At 49.1% G+C, this 16633-nt stretch overlaps 1 protein-coding gene across 1 annotated transcript in view; it reads right to left on the minus strand.

Annotated features, from left to right (window-relative positions):
- LOC109901020 (zinc finger protein ZFPM2-like) overlaps positions 1–16633 on the minus strand; it is a 200440-nt gene that overhangs the window by 20150 nt on the left and 163657 nt on the right. The window lies entirely within an intron of this gene.

Consider the following 16633-nt stretch of genomic DNA (forward strand, 5'->3'; position numbering starts at 1 on the left):
CTCTCTCTCTCTCTCTCTCTCTCTCTCTCTCTCTCTCTCTCACTCTGACTCTCTCTCTCACTCTCTCTCTCTCTCACTCTGACTCTCTCTCTCTCACTCTCTCTCTCACTCTCTCTCTCTCTCTCTCTCACTCACTCTCTCACTCTCTCTCTCTCACTCTGACTCTCTCTCTCTCTCTCACTCTGACTCTCTCTCTCTCTCTCTCTCTCACTCTCTCTCTCTCTCTCTCTCTCCTCTCTCTCTCTCTCACTCTGACTCTCTCACTCTCTCTCTCTCACTCTGACTCTCTCTCTCTCTCACTCTCTCTCTGACTCTCTCTCTCTCTCTCTCTCTCTCTCTCTCTCTCTCTCACTCTGACTCTCTCTTTCTCTCACTCTCTCTCTCACTCTGACTCTCTCACTCTCTCTCTCTCTCTCTCTCTCTTTCTCTCTGACTCTCTCTCTCTCACTCTCTCTCTCTCTCTCTCTCTCTCACACCTCTCTCTCTCTCTCTCTCACTCTCTCTCTCTCTCTCTCTCTCTCTCTCTCTCTCTCTCTCTCTCTCTCTCTCTCTCTCTCTCTCTCTCTCTCTCTCTCTCTCTCACTCTCTCTCTCTCACTCTCCCAACTGCTGCTGCTGCTGTTTCAACAAAACCCTTCATTTTTAAAGTGTGAGAATAACTCAAGCTCTGAAGATAAATTAAATCTATATTAGCCACAATTTTCCACATCTGTATTTTCCACTTCTTTCCGCTCCTCTCTGAAAAGTGTGAGATGTTAAGAATTGTTTTAGTTTTCAAGTGTTTGACTAAAATGAAAAGCGACTGGCTCTGATAATAACAACCGGGTCTTTGAACCTGATGAGAATCAGTACATCACGTTCACGCAGCATACAGGTACTCTATCTGTGAGACAACACCTTTTTGAAACTTTGAGGGAAGATGGATGCGAGAACAATATGCTCCTACTGTACATGAAAACGCACCAGACGATGTGTGATTACTTTCGTTTCCTGTAGAAAACAAAACGTTCACCTGCAGAACTATTCATGAAATAATAAACCATTGAAACGATCAGGATTTAAATACACTATCTGCATATGACAGGTATAAAATGAATCCTTGCAAATTTGGTGGGAAAAAAATACACTGAATTTGGAACACATGATCCAATTAAACCATTTTTCCATATTAGATTCCAACCTAGAAAATACCAGTTCACAATTACAAAAGAGGACAAGAACTGAAAGAGTTTAGAGCAACAATATAGAAGCCCATGAAGTCTAGTCGTCTGTAGAGGCTGTGGATGGAACCTAAAATAGCTCTTACTGATCAGGCATGCTTGCAAAGCACTACTCTCTAGCTAGCTAACATCATGTTTAGCAAGTATGGACAATTAGATGTGAAGGTGACATTTATTTCAATATTGTGGCAATATTGTGATTGTTCCTTCCTGTGAAGAGAGATACGATTCCCCTTGCCTACAGTGCTGGGATTGTCCTTTGGAAAAAATGATGCAAATTTGGGGATGAGGCAACTAATTCCTTCCCTCCACCTCTGTCTTTCCTCCCCCCTCCCCCTTACCCCCCAATCCTCCCCCGACATGAGAATTCTGATTAATCGTGTGACCGCCCCTTCGTTTTTGCATTTTACACAATCTCACAGCGCCACAGCGAGATGTGTGAGGTGTTTGGCCACTTTTGGCACGCTGAAAAGCTGTAGCCCAAGGAAGAACAAGTCAGTGGAAAGTACGAGGGGGGATATGACCAGGGGACGTGATAAAAAATGATCAGCGAGTGTGTTTTCCTGTTTGGTTTTAATCTACATTTAATTAAATTCTTATCTGCTGTGTGCTTATGGCTGCATTTGAATGGCGAGACTGCATTCATTATGAATGGTAAAATTGAACTCAGTACATTGTGTGTGGCCCAATAAAGGAACAAGACCCTTATTGCACTCTGTGCATGCACAGCACAAGCTCCAACAGACATGCGGAAAAAATAAGTCAATTAAGATGGGTCTTTAAATTACTGCTGTATTAAAACAAGGGGAGGGAGCTCTATAATAGAATCCTGACAGGGGTGAGCACAGCCGACTGTTGTTAATATACAGCCCATTTGATAGAGCCAATTATATTAGCCCGTTTATTATGGAGTACACCGTCCACGTCCAGATTTACTGGGTTGGTCATGATAGTTCTTAATCAGTTCCGACGGGAAAGTTGACGTACGACAATGGAGGGGTCGAAAGACATTCGGTTTATATGGCTGTATAACAATGTGAATTCTATGAGATGATTTGATGGCGTTTATCTAGGTTAAGTGGGGGAGAAAACAAAGGTCGACGACAACAAAAGAAATGTCAATAAAAACCTAACCAATACACACACACACACACACACACACACACACACACACACACACACACACACACACACACACACACACACACACACACACACAGACACACACACATACACACACACACACACACACACACACACACACACACACACACACACACACACACACACACACACAGGACCTCAATGGGTTAAACCCAAGGCAGCCCATCTCTCTTGAAAATATATCATTGCACGAGACCATTGTGTAAAAAAAAAATATATATATATATAAATTATTCAGAAGCTCCATATTGTAATAATATTGACAAAAGCACACAGTTTATAACAAGGCGCAGCACTTCATAAGCTAAGAACAATATCCCATTGGCAGGCGGCCAGCACCCCCGGAAACCGCTGGAAATAAAAGAACCCTGAGCCTATACTACAAAGTTGGGCCTGACAAAATCCTTAAATCTTTCCATGTTTGCTTATTCAGAACGTAGTGGGGGAGACGGAAGCTCCCTGCTGCCTGGCCATGTTTACAGAGCTGTTCCCATCTTTAGGCTCATCCACAGATCCTGACACACGACGGAGACCTGATTAGGGCCCTGCCTATGCATAGGGGAAGGTGGGAGGGTGAGGGAGGGGGTGAGGAGGGTGGAGGGATCGGCAGATGAATGACTTTGGTTGCGTCGGAGAGGGATCACAGAAGATAATCGCACCCGACTGACGCGGTGGAGCTCTCAGATCTGGTCTTTAAAATAATGTTGGGAGTCAAGTCTCTCCAAAGCCGGCACAGGTTATCTTCTGTATTTTATGTTTGCTGTTTAAATCTTAACGGGACACAGCCAGCAAGGGAGAGCAAATATGTCTGGAGTCGGAGGAGGAAGCGGAATGGAAACGCTATAGCGGAGGGTAAAGATTAGCAGTCGTTCGTTCGTGGGGGCTAAGGAGATGTTCGCGGGGGCTAAGGAGATGTTCGCGGGGGCTAAGGAGATGTTCGTGGGGGCTAAGGAGATGTTCGTGGGGGCTAAGGAGATGTTCGTGGGGGCTAAGGAGATGTTCGTGGGGGCTAAGGAGATGTTCGCGGGGGCTAAGAAGATGTTCGTGGGGGCTAAGGAGATGTTCGTGGGGGCTAAGGAGATGTTTGTGGGGGCTAAGGAGATGTTCGTGGGGGCTAAGGAGATGTTCGTGGGGGCTAAGGAGATGTTCGCGGGGGCTAAGGAGATGTTCGCGGGGGCTAAGGAGATGTTCGCGGGGGCTAAGGAGATGTTCGTGGGGGCTAAGGAGATGTTCGCGGGGCTAAGGAGATGTTCGTGGGGGCTAAGGAGATGTTCGTGGGGGCTAAGGAGATGTTCGTGGGGGCTAAGGAGATGTTCGTGGGGGCTAAGGAGATGTTCGCGGGGGCTAAGGAGATGTTCGCGGGGGCTAAGGAGATGTTCGTGGGGGCTAAGGAGATGTTCGTGGGGGCTAAGGAGATGTTCGCGGGGGCTAAGGAGATGTTCGCGGGGGCTAAGGAGATGTTCGTGGGGGCTAAGGAGATGTTCGCGGGGGCTAAGGAGATGTTCGTGGGGGCTAAGGAGATGTTCGCGGGGGCTAAGGAGATGTTCGTGGGGGCTAAGGAGATGTTCGCGGGGGCCAAGGAGATGTCCGCGGGGGCTAAGGAGATGTTCGTGGGGGCTAAGGAGATGTTCGTGGGGGCTAAGGAGATGTTCGCGGGGGCTAAGGAGATGTTCGTGGGGGCTAAGGAGATGTTCGTGGGGGCTAAGGAGATGTTCGTGGGGGCTAAGGAGATGTTCGTGGGGGCTAAGGAGATGTTCGTGGGGGCTAAGGAGATGTTCGTGGGGGCTAAGGAGATGTTCGCGGGGGCTAAGGAGATGTTCGTGGGGGCTAAGGAGATGTTCGTGGGGGCTAAGGAGATGTTCGTGGGGGCTAAGGAGATGTTCGCGGGGGCTAAGGAGATGTTCGCGGGGGCTAAGGAGATGTTCGTGGGGGCTAAGGAGATGTTCGTGGGGGCTAAGGAGATGTTCGCGGGGGCTAAGGAGATGTTCGCGGGGGCTAAGGAGATGTTCGTGGGGGCTAAGGAGATGTTCGCGGGGGCTAAGGAGATGTTCGTGGGGGCTAAGGAGATGTTCGTGGGGGCTAAGGAGATGTTCGTGGGGGCTAAGGAGATGTTCGTGGGGGCTAAGGAGATGTTCGTGGGGGCTAAGGAGATGTTCGTGGGGGCTAAGGAGATGTTCGTGGGGGCTAAGGAGATGTTCGTGGGGGCTAAGGAGATGTTCGTGGGGGCTAAGGAGATGTTCGTGGGGGCTAAGGAGATGAAACTCCCTCTGTTGGAATGGCTTTTTATTCCCAGGGAAAAAAGTTGGAATGTTGGAACGTTTAACCTTGTGAGGCTCCGAGACTCCATAGAGAATAATGGGATAACCAGCCAGATCGTTCCTCTATTCAAAAACTAAATCATTCATAGACATTTATACATAACATTACAAACAAGCGCCAGTAGGCCTAAATACTGAAAATGAGGACGAAAGTATATAAGTCATATGAGCCTTTTTTGGGGGCACTTGTTAACCACTTTCTACTAACATTTTAAAGGATACATATATATGGCATTTTTTTGATGTTTTATGATGTTCTCCAGACCCCTTTGATCATTTTAAACCATCATTGGCCTTTATGTACTAATTCTTTATGTGGATATGGCCATGTGACACCTGTCTAATATGGCCCCATGGAGCTGGTTGGCTGCCATATTGAAAATGGCCGCCAGGGGCTAATATAACAAATCTGCAATGACACTATAGCTTCTAAGGACTTGTCCAAGTTGTGTGTGAAATGTGGTGCCTCTATCACAAAAGCCACAAGTACCTCAAATGTAACCCGAGCCGCTGAACTAATAATAAGGTTACTAAGGAAATAGAAAACAAGTCCACTTCCAGTACCATCCACACAAATACTACTGATACTAATGAAACATGAATGACAACTGCAGCACCACATCATAAATAGGCCTGGTGATATCCCAGACACTGTAGCCATAAAATACAGGTGCCTGTGATTGTGAGTCTCAGACTAGAAACCCTCTGTATCATACTGATAGAGAGGAATAAACATGCATGCACAATTTACTGTCCCCAGATTTCTCCTCCGTCTATCTTTGAAATAAGCACAGTTTATTACCACTGCATGAGTAAATAGCATGCACTGGTGTGCTAAGAGTTAACATTTGATATGCTGTCCAGATGATTCATTCCTTATCCTTTCACTATTTCAATTGTCTTTGTAATAATTCCTGCCTATCCGTGGTCATAGGCAGCCATCATCAGGCCACATCACCTGTTCGTTATCGTCCTGCTGTCCTGTTTGGGAGCTCTTGAAACGATGCCAGAGCATTGGCTCGTATTTAACAGCGGGTCTGTGAACTTCTCACGGCTGATGGCGGAGGCTGGAAATTACGCTAACAAGTCATTAACATCATAAAGAGCCTTTCAATAGAGGGACGACACCAGCCACCTTCATTTGCACATACTAAAACAAAAAAAAGACCTGTTTTTATTTAATTTATGGATAATGTATGCATTTTTTTAGACCCTTTAAAATATTAATTTTATTCTAAATGAAGGAAGACCTTTGGGCTTGGGTGTCTGTCTCCTTTAATATGTACTGTATGTGTACTGGAAACAAGGGCTGCATGTCATGTTGGGTACCTTTGAAAATTGATGTGGCTACAGTAGCAGCCAAATCATGTGCTTGAAATAACACATTACATTTTTCTAATTTTCTATTTGAATATAGAATATTTTCTAGACAGTTACTGGTCCGAGTAACAAAGTTGTGCCTGCCTACCCATCACTCTGTGACACTTTACTGGCTGGCTGAGCTAAGCTGGTTTAGACTGACAGTCTCCAACCAGAGAGCCTCAGCCTCTCCTCTCCTCTCCCCTCCCCTCCCCTCCCCTCCCCTCCCCTCCCCTCCCCTCCCCTCCCCTCCCCTCCCCTCCCCTCCCTCCTCTCCTCTCCTCTCCTCTCCTCTCCTCTCCTCTCCTCTCCTCTCCTCTCCTCTCCCCTCCCCTCCCCTCCCCTCCCCTCCTCTCCTCTCCTCTCCTCTCCTGCAGCCTCTGGCAGGGCTCTCCATGTCCATTGCAACCCTCTCCTAGCTGACTCTAAGTACAGTGTCTCTGCCTGCCCCGGGCAACACTACAGAGAGCGATGTCCACTTTAGGTCCAGCCAACTGCCTAAATACCCAACTGTCCAGGTAGGCTCTCTCTATTGCAGCGGTGTATTACCCCACCAGCCTGCAGGCACCAGCTAGCTAACTTCTTCCTGCTGTAATACACTCACACATTACAGAAGCACATGCAGACTACAGCACTAATACAGCCTTAATCTGCTCCAAATCGTTCTAAATGTCAAGCATGGGCCAGGGACTTCCAGTCCACTGCACCGATGGCTTAGCTCGCTACCCCCCCCCCCCCCCCCCCACCCCCCCTGTTCGTATTAACCAGCCCAAGAATTACATCCAGTCATTGCCAGAGCCAGAGAAACTTGAACTCTTTGTTCCAACGTTCAATGCATCATTAACATAGTCTTTGAAATTATCTCCCTCTAACCAAAAAAGCTCCCAAAATAGCTAAATATGAAAACAGTTGATTCTCCCTCCCAGCCCCTCCTCACCACCACCACTATCCGTACCTCCCCCTTTCTCTCTCTCCTCTCTTAATGAGAACCCTCATCCCTCACGCCAGTGAAGGATCCAGTCTCTCCGTGTGATAGACTGACTAAGAGACTGCAAGGCTGTTTATTAATAATGAATTTGGAATGTGTGCGTGTGTGTGTGTGTGTGTGTGTGCGTGTGCGCGCGCGGATTGTTATCAGCTCGCACTCACACAATCCAACCAATAGTTTGCCCTGATGGGGTAGCCTGGGTTCCTCGTTAGCAGAACATATTTAATCCAGAAGTTTCTTATCAAATGGCACACCTGCATCTCTAAATGGCATTTTCCACATTCATTCATTCACGTGTATTTGGGAGATGAGACTCCAAGGTGCTTCGCGGAGATTAAGAAGGAGAGAGAGTGCAAGCTTATTTTATCATTTAGCAGGTCTGGAATGAATCCAACGAGGTTTTGTCTTGTTGTTGTAATTAGAAAGCCTTTTAAGTGATAACGCCTGCATAGGAATATGAATATGGAGCGATCACTTCCTTTCTCTTTCTCTCCCTTCTCATTTCCTTCCTTCAAATTGTTGAACGCTGCCTTTCTGTTGTAGGTGTAGCAAGGATTAACGCTTCAGAAGTGGAACGGAAGACTTGAAAGTCGGCAAACACTCAATTGGGAAGCTGAAGCTCTTTGTCTTGTTTCTGCTCGAGACAATAGGGAGACATGCAGGACCCAGGGACATGTTTCTGGGTTTAACACTTAGTGTGTACACCATTGACCTGGCTCGAAGGTTTACATGCTGGATGTCTGTGTTGTACTGTTTCTGGGTTTAACACTTAGTGTGTACACCATTGACCTGGCTCGAAGGTTTACATGCTGGATGTCTGTGTTGTACTGTTTCTGGGTTTAACACTTAGTGTGTACACCATTGCCCTGGCTCGAAGGTTTACATGCTGGATGTCTGTGTTGTACTGTTTATGGGTTTAACACTTAGTGTGTACACCATTGCTAACTAACACAATAACTAACACAATAACAGCCACAATACTGTCATACATCCCCCTCAGCATTTAGGTCAATAATGTTGGATACAACAACCTACAGTAAGTGTGGCCGTGGAATGGTGTCAATGTTCAGTTTAGCAGAATATGAACAAATCATCTGGCATGGAGGGAAATGCTCCTCAACATGGCAGTGAGTTCCTTCCCCCTGCTTTCCAATAGGAAGAGACACAAACAGCCATTGCACAGCCTTTAGGCTAATTTCTCAAAACCATGTTGACATGTTCATAGATAGAACACAATATGTAGCAACCACAGTGTACAAATCAACACCCATAGAGGTGCAACAAACGGGTTATTATAGTTACATCTATTACAACCCTCCCCGTTAACTTCAATCTAATGGAGAGGACATGCAGTCCCCTCAGTCCCTTCAGTCCCTTCAGTAGTGGCATTTACCCTGGTCCTGTCCTTGTGTCCCTGGGTGTAGTCCTGTCCCTGTGTCCCTGTGTGTAGTCCTGTCTCTGTGTTCCTGTGTGTAGTCCTGTCCCTGTGTCCCTGTGTATAGTCCTGTCCTTGTGTTCCTGTGTGTATCCCTGTCCCTGTGTGTATCCCTGTCCCTGTGTCCCTGTGTGTATCCCTGTCCCTGTGTCCCTGTGTGTATCCCTGTCCCTGTGTCCCTGTGTGTATCCCTGTCCTTGTGTTCCTGTGTGTATCCCTGTCCCTGTGTGTATCCCTGTCCCTGTGTCCCTGTGTGTATCCCTGTCCCTGTGTCCCTGTGTGTATCCCTGTCCCTGTGTCCCTGTGTGTATCCCTGTCCCTGTGTCCCTGTGTGTAGTCCTGTCCCTGTGTCCCTGTGTGTATCCCTGTCCCTGTGTTCCTGTGTGTATCCCTGTCCCTGTGTGTATCCCTGTCCCTGTGTCCCTGTGTGTATCCCTGTCCCTGTGTCCCCGTGTGTATCCATGTGTATAGTCCTGTCCCTGTGTCCCTGTGTGTAGTCCTGTCTCTTTGTCCCTGTGTGTAGTCCTGTCTCTTTGTCCCTGTGTGTAGTCCTGTCCCTGTGTCCCCGTGTGTATCCCTCTCCCTGTGTCCCCGTGTGTATCCATGTGTATAGTCCTGTCTCTGTGTCCCTGTGTGTAGTCCTGTCTCTGTATCCCTGTGTGTAGTCCTGTCTCTGTGTCCCTGTATGTAGTCCTGTCTCTGTGTCCCTGTGTGTAGTCCTGTCTCTGTGTCCCTGTGTGTAGTCCTGTCCCTTTGTCCCTGTGTATAGTCCTGTCCCTGTGTCCCTGTTTATAGTCCTGTCCCTGTGTATAGTCCTGTCCCTGTGTCCCTGTGTATAGTCCTGTCTCTGTGTCCATGTGTATAGTCCTGTCCCTGTGTATAGTCATGTCTCTGTGTCCCTGTTTATAGTCCTGTCCCTGTGTATAGTCCTGTCCCTGTGTCCCTGTGTATAGTCCTGTCTCTGTGTCCCTGTGTATAGTCCTGTCTCTGTGTCCATGTGTATAGTCCTGTCTCTGTGTCCCTGTGTGTAGTCTTGTCTCTGTGTATAGCCCTGTCCCTGTGTCCCTGTGTATAGTCCTGTCCCTGTGTCTCTGTGTATAGTCCTGTCCCTGTGTCCCTGTGTATCATCCCTGTGTCCCTGTCTCTGTGTCCCTGTGTGTATCCATGTCTCTGTGTCCCTGCGTGTATCCCTGTCCCTGTGTCCCTGTGTGTATCCCTGTCCCTGGGTGTAGTCCTGTCCCTGTGTCCCTGTGTATAGTCCTGTCCCTGTGTCCCTGTGTGTATCCCTGTCCCTGTGTGTATCCTTGTCCCTGTGTCCCTGTGTGTATCCCTGTCCCTGTGTCCCTGTGTGTATCCCTGTTCCCGTGTGTATCCCTGTCCCTGTGTCCCTGTGTGTATCCCTGTCCCTGTGTGTATCCCTGTCCCTGTGTCCCTGTGTGTATCCCTGTCCCTGTGTCCCTGTGGGTATCCCTGTCCCTGTGTCCCCGTGGGCATCCCTGTCCCTGTGTCCCCGTGGGTATCCCTGTCCCTGTGTGTATCCCTGTCCCTGTGTCCTCATGTGTATCCTTGTCCCTGTGTGTATCCCTGTCCCTGTGTCCCCGTGGGTATCCCTGTCCCTGTGTCCCCGTGGGTATCCCTGTCCCTGTGTGTATCCCTGTCCCTGTGTCCCTGTGTGTATCCATGTCCCTGTGTCCCTGTGTGTATCCCTGTCCCTGTGTGTATCCCTGTCCCTGTGTCCCTGTGTGTATCCCTGTCTCTGTGTCCCTGTGTGTATCCCTGTCCCTGTGTCCCCGTGGGTATCCCTGTCCCTGTGTCCCCGTGGGTATCCCTGTCCCTGTGTGTATCCCTGTCCCTGTGTCCCCGTGGGTATCCCTGTCCCTGTGTCCCCGTGGGTATCCCTGTCCCTGTGTGTATCCCTGTCCCTGTGTCCCTGTGTGTATCCCTGTCCCTGTGTCCTCATGTGTATCCTTGTCCCTGTGTGTATCCCTGTCCCTGTGTCCCCGTGGGTATCCTTGTCCCTGTATCCCCGTGGGTATCCCTGTCCCTGTGTCCCTGTGTGTATCCCTGTCCCTGTGTCCCTGTGGGTATCCCTGTCCCTGTGTCCCTGTGTGTATCCCTGTCCCTGTGTCCCCGTGGGTATCCGGCAGAGCAGCAGTAGCAGCAGCAGGAGATAAGTGCCAAACTGAGAAGTATTGATCCAGTAATAGTGGTTCACACTTTGCCTCTGACACCTTAACCCTGCAGACATAATGTCATAGCCTCTTATCCCTTCCTCTTAACACAACCTGCCTATCTCCACCAAGCTGTCACCACTGGTAATACGCTTCTCAATGCTCCCCCTCCTAAATCACTGAAATCTTTGCACTTTCAGGATATTATTTATTTTTCTCCACCTTTTAAAGAGTGAAGCATGATTTTCAGCTCCTTCTACATTTGTCAAGGTAATTACATTTCTACCATTGCGAGAGAGAGAGAGAGAGAGGGATAGAGACATTCAGCACATGGCAGTAATTAACATGTTAGTTTATATGCAATTGTGTGCATTTAGACTGCATGACAAACACAGTTGGAGCTAGAGTCTGCATGTTGATCCTGAATGCACCGTTCGTTCAGACCCTTCTCATTAACTGCATGCGCCACTGTGCAACGAGGCACTATTACACTCTAGCAGTTAGGAATAAAGCCCACTACCACATCAATACTCTGTAGCTAATATGCATTGTGTGCTGCAACAGGAATTCCTTCAATTGGGCTTTTTATCAGTTAGGAATCAGGAGTTTAAACCAGTCATGGATGACTCTTGATAATTAGTGGGATTCTCCACAATCCACATCCAGAAATAGAACCGCAAAAATAGAACATATACACATTTTTCAGGCTAAAATGATATGATAGGATGTCACACAGGCCTACTGCCACAAGGGTGGATAGGCCTTCCTCCACTAAAGGAACGATGCCAAATGTTGACATTATATGCAAATGTTGTTTATTATCTCGCAGGCAGGCAGCTCCAGCTCAGATCATCCTGCCTTATTTGTGCTGCACAGCACCCGCCGAAGCCCACGGCAACTTCCAAAGCAGAAAGGTTTATGCACAAGGGCTTCTAATGAGCTCTCAGGGGCCACAGTTAGCCGAGCACTTCTTACAACAGCAGTTGGTGAAGTCGTACACTAACTCAGAGGGCTCCATATGTTGCCCAGGAGGCCTGGAGACTTCCTGTTCTCAGAGAGAGAGAGGGAGAGAGAGAGAGTCTCCTCCTAAAACTCTTTTCTGTTCGAGGTAAACAGGTAATAACTGTCTGCTTCTGTATTTCAATGACTGACCGCTCCAATTGTGTTCAACATTATTCATGTACCTCAGGGCTAGAGTGTAAAACATAGGGAGGGATTTAAAAGGCAGTGTGTTAGAAAGACACAGGCACCCATGTACATTCATCAAAACAACACTCAGTAGCCATGGCAACAAACCAAAAGTCATTTGAAGGCATGTTATAGTATGTATTAGTATATCCTAATGCTATTATTCAATGTTCTACCTAGATGACATTATAACTGGTGGTTTTATATCAGCATGCTGCCTTACTATTGGCCAGTTGAAGTGCCTGATAACTGTACCTGGGCTAGACAAAAGGGCTCATCAGAAATATCCATGTAGAATCAGCGTTACATCTGAAGGCCCTGGCTAACTTTCATCTGCATGCAGCCACTCTCTGGGTTCCTATTTCAAGGCTCTGATGATCAAATATCTCCTTCAAAAGATATCAGGCCTCTCTCTCTCTCTCTCGCTTTAGAAGGCTGGCGTCGTTTAGATCGGCTTTCTCTTGAATTGCCATCTCAACGTTTCGCTCCCCTCAATCTCTCCGTGTTTTCTGCTTTTGACCCCGAGAGGCGCCGATGTGCCTCATTAACCGAGGCATCACACTGGCTTCTTCAACTTATTGTCTCTCGCACCTTATCCCGCCATCCATCTTGACAAACTTGGAATAAATTAAAGCGATAATGATCCGGCGTATTATGCCATTAGTCACAAATGAAGTGGTTAATGCAGGGAGAAGATAAGGCTTCAGATCTGATTCAGTCGATTCATACACAGAAAGGCTTGTTGTAAAATGGCAGATAGACTGTGCACACTGGGCTTAGACATCATAAAGCAGCCTTATTACCAAGTGACCCTCAGGTTTCCCCACCCATTCTGCCTCCAACCTGAAAGGAGGAATGGCAAGAGAAAAGAGGCCATTCAAAGACGTCATTCTTTGAACAAATATTTCAGATTAAACAAGAGAACACTGATGCTTCCTTCACCTCCAAGATGTATTTGCTTATAATTCATACATTTGATTGTGACATTTTAAACAATTTCTCTGTAAGACTCAAGGCATTTAGGGGACAAATGACAGGGCTGAGTAAAGAGAACATGACATGTATGGGAACTTGATAAGGAGGATACAGTGTTTGCTCAAGTTGAGGCTGCTGTTGGCTCATGAATGTCTTTTTTTCTGTGAGGTGGAACTTGGGCAGTATGTGTTGAAGGTCTAGAGTCATGGTCCAGCTTCATATTGAGCAGCTCACATGTTTATCACTGTTCATAAACTGTTTCGAAAGTATATCACTTCATGTAAAGTGTTATTCAAAAGTATCCGCTATAGAACAGTGATCAACGTAGGTCTGAACAGATCACATCACACACCAGGCGGACAGCTACCATCATTTACACCAACTGAAGGCAGAACCAACATGTTCAACTGTAACATTTAAGGTCCCTTCATGTCCTACTGTCAGAAGGCTGTGGAGGAGCTGTGGTCATTTGTCCAACTGCAGCCATAGAGCAGGCGTTAGGGACTAAGTTGGATGGGGGAGAAGAGAGAGAGATGGAGAGAAGAGAGATGGAGAGAAGAGAGAGAGAGATGGAGAGAAGAGAGAGAGAGATGGAGAGAAGAGAGAGAGATGGAGAGAAGAGAGAGAGAGATGGAGAGAAGAAAGACAGAGTTTGAGAGAGCGAGGGAACAAACCTGGCAGGCATGTTGAGGCCATGCCAGAACTGCCTGTGCCACGCGGCGTGGCAGGGGGGCACTTGCCAGGAAATATGGCAAGAGGAGGAAAGATCAAACAACAAGGGCTGTAGATCTCAACCAATCTGCTCTGTATTAATGTCTGAGCCAAGGAGCAGCTGAACCAGACGTGATGCACAATGTGGGACATACAGAGACGTGTGTGTGTGTGTGTGTGTGTGTGTGTGTGTGTTTGTGTGTGTGTGTGTGTGTGTGTGTGTGTGTACTGGCCCGTGGCCTGCGGCCGCTTCTACAACCCAGCCCCACCACACACACACACACAGCTCACCAAAACACCAATGCCAACTAACAATGGCCACCAGACAATGAATGGTGAACGTCCATCAAGGTGGAGTTCTGTAATTTAATTTACGCTCATAAGTCAATGAGACTAGATAGATATTGTTGGGGTTAAACTTCTCTGAGACAGTAAACAAATGCTTTAATTCAATAAATGGCCTAATTTCCAGGCGTAAGTGTGTTCTGCTCCCAGTCAGACAGTGGTTGTACTGTATGTATCATGGCATCATGGAGGGACTATAGGACTGGTATCTGTGGAAATGACAGGATGCGCCTCTCGGCTCCAGTGGGCCCAGCAACACACCACACACCCAGGCCCCGGTCCTGGTCCAGAAACTCGTTCTGTATAGCCGCAGTAAAGCAAGCAGACGGCAAATGAGTTCCAAGCTGCCTGCCATCTCTCTCTCTTGAACAGATGGTGAATAAGACAATATGCTTTCCAAAATTACACTGAAATCACATGGCTGTCTGTCTTTTCTGCATCTATGCCGGCCGTTTATGGCGACTTTGGCAAGTGATGGTTGATGATGGGCTGACACTGGGGATGAGACTGGGGCTGAGACTGGGGATGAGACTGGAGCTGAGACTGGAGCTGAGACTGGAGCTGAGACTGGGGATGAGACTGGAGCTGAGACTGGAGCTGAGACTGGGGATGAGACTGGGGATGAGAATGGGGATGACACTGGGGATGAGACTGGAGCTGAGACTGGAGATGAGACTGGGGCTGAGACTGGGGATGAGACTGGAGCTGATACTGGGGCTGAGACTGGGGCTGAGACTGGGGCTGAGACTGGAGCTGAGACTGGGGATGAGACTGGAGCTGAGACTGGGGATAAGAATGGGGCTGACACTGGGGATGAGACTGGGGATGAGACTGGGACTGAGACTGGGGATGAGACTGGAGCTGAGACTGAGGCTGATACTGGAGCTGATACTGGGGATGAGACTGGAGCTGAGACTGGAGCTGAGACTGGAGCTGAGACTGGGTCTGAGACTGGAGCTGAGACTGAGGATGAGACTGGAGCTGAGACTGGGGATGAGACTGGAGCTGACACTGGGGATGAGACTGGAGCTGAGACTGGGGATGAGACTGGAGCTGAGACTGGGGATGAGACTGGAGCTGAGACTGGGGCTGAGACTGGAGCTGAGACTGGGGATGAGACTAGGACTGAGACAGGAACTGAGACTAGGACTGAGACTGGGGCTGAGACTGGGGTTGAGACTGGGGCTGATACTGGGGATGAGACTGGGGCTGAGACTGGAGCTGAGACTGGAGCTGAGACTGGGGATGAGACTGGGGATGAGACTGGGGATGACACTGGGGATGAGACTGGAGCTGAGACTAGGGATGAGACTGGATATGAGACTGGGGCTGAGACTGGGGTTGAGACTGGGGATGATACTGGGGATGAGACTGGGGCTGAGACTGGGGATGAGACTGGAGCTGAGACTGGGGATGAGACTGGGGATGAGACTGGGGATGACACTGGGGATGAGACTGGAGCTGAGACTAGGGATGAGACTGGAGATGAGACTGGGGATGACACTGGGGATGAGACTGGAGCTGAGACTAGGGATGAGACTGGAGATGAGACTGGGGCTGAGACTGGGGATGAGACTGGAGCTGATACTGGGGATGAGACTGGGGCTGAGACTGGGGATGCGACTGGGGATGAGACTGGAGCTGAGACTGGGGATAAGAATGGGGCTGACACTGGGGATGAGACTGGATGTGAGACTGGGACTGAGACTGGGGATGAGACTGGAGCTGAGACTGAGGCTGATACTGGAGCTGATACTGGGGATGAGACTGGAGCTGAGACTGGAGCTGAGACTGGAGCTGAGACTGGGGCTGAGACTGGAGCTGAGACTGAGGATGAGACTGGAGCTGAGACTGGGGATGAGACTGGAGCTGACACTGGGGATGAGACTGGAGCTGAGACTGGGGATGAGACTGGAGCTGAGACTGGGGATGAGACTGGAGCTGAGACTGGGGCAGAGACTGGAGCTGAGACTGGGGATGAGACTAGGACTGAGACAGGAGCTGAGACTAGGACTGAGACTGGGGCTGAGACTGGGGTTGAGACTGGGGCTGATACTGGGGATGAGACTGGGACTGAGACTGGGGCTGAGACTGGAGCTGAGACTGGGACTGACACTGGGGATGACACTGGGGATGACACTGGGGATGACACTGGGGATGACACTGGGGCTGAGACAGGAGCTGAGACTGGGTCTGAGACTGGAGCTGACACTGGGGCTGAGACTGGGGCTGAGACTGGGGCTGAGACTGGAGCTGACACTGGGGCTGAGACTGGGGCTGAGACTGGGGCTGAGACTAGGGCTGACACTGGGGCTGACATTGGGGCTGAGACTGGAGCTGAGACTGGGGCTGAGACTGGAGCTGAGACTGGAGCTGAGACTGGAGCTGAGACGGGCTGAGACTGGAGCTGACACTGGGGCTGAGACTGGGGCTGAGACTGGGGATGAGACTGGGGCTGAGACTGGAGCTGAGACTGGGGCTGACACTGGGGATGAGACTGGAGATGAGACTGGGGCTGAGACTGGGGATGAGACTGGGGCTGAGACTGGAGCTGACACTGGGGCTGAGACTGGAGCTGACACTGGGGCTGAGACTGGAGCTGACACTGGGGCTAGGTATCTGGGGCTGGAGCATCTTGCGCTGGGGCTGAAGCCAGCCTCATTGCTGGTGATTGATATCAGAGTGCTGGGATAGGATGTAGGGCCAGCAGGAGCATCAGTGGACCGGTGCGGGTGGGTGTAGGGGAGCTGCTGGTGGGGG

Source organism: Oncorhynchus kisutch, linkage group LG2, assembly GCF_002021735.2.
Source record: "Oncorhynchus kisutch isolate 150728-3 linkage group LG2, Okis_V2, whole genome shotgun sequence".
Lineage (NCBI taxonomy): Eukaryota > Metazoa > Chordata > Actinopteri > Salmoniformes > Salmonidae > Oncorhynchus > Oncorhynchus kisutch.